General features: G+C 32.7%; 1 protein-coding gene across 2 annotated transcripts in view; it reads right to left on the reverse strand.

Moving 5' to 3' along the window:
* Window positions 1-728, reverse strand: part of LOC106680121 (dehydrogenase/reductase SDR family member 11) — a 29,163-nt gene that overhangs the window by 1,110 nt on the left and 27,325 nt on the right. The window lies entirely within an intron of this gene.

The following is a 728-nucleotide window of genomic DNA, read 5'->3' on the forward strand; positions in this document are numbered from 1 at the left end:
ATATTTATATATATGTTGCGGCCAACATATGCTTAATAATTTATCTGTTATGGTTGTAAGGATTGCGTACTACCATGTTTTGTTTTGGCTACAGAAGTATTAATAATATCAGTTTTACATAAATTTACGCCGGGTCAGTGGCCCCTTATCTCTCTACCTGGTCAGTAGTTTCCAGCAGGGCCCTGTTTCATAATAAAGTACAAACTAATACTTATTAGTCTTGTCGATTTAACTTAATACAATTACACTGACTTGTACAATAGTAACTTGTACTTTAGTATTTTTTAATTCCTGTAAAATCACTAATAGTCATCCCTATTATGAAAAACAATAAGTATTAGTGCAATTGCCACGCTGTTTCGATACTTGTATTTTGAACTAATACTATTAGCTTTTATTATGAAACAGGGCCCAGGTTGGCCAACCCTGATACTCGTCTTTCCATGGCAGGCGGCTCATCTCTTCCAAGAATACATCTCTCCACGAGGGGCCCCACCACCCAGGGTGAAACATTGACTATTTATTTTTTTTATTTAAAGTCGCGTAGACAAAACCCAAATTTTATTGTGTTTTTTAATTATTAAAATTAATTTTATTTGTATTTTCAGAAGTTAATTTTTTTTTTATGTCTATATCAAAATAAAGCGGTAACAAAATAATTTTTTTTTTCATTACCTTACATGGTTGAGCTAGTAAAGTTTCATTTTGAACCACTACCCACCGTAACA

This window comes from Halyomorpha halys, unplaced genomic scaffold (genome assembly GCF_000696795.3).
Source record: "Halyomorpha halys isolate HHAL.00 unplaced genomic scaffold, Hhal_1.1 Scaffold243.1, whole genome shotgun sequence".
NCBI classification, from domain to species: Eukaryota; Metazoa; Arthropoda; class Insecta; order Hemiptera; family Pentatomidae; genus Halyomorpha; species Halyomorpha halys.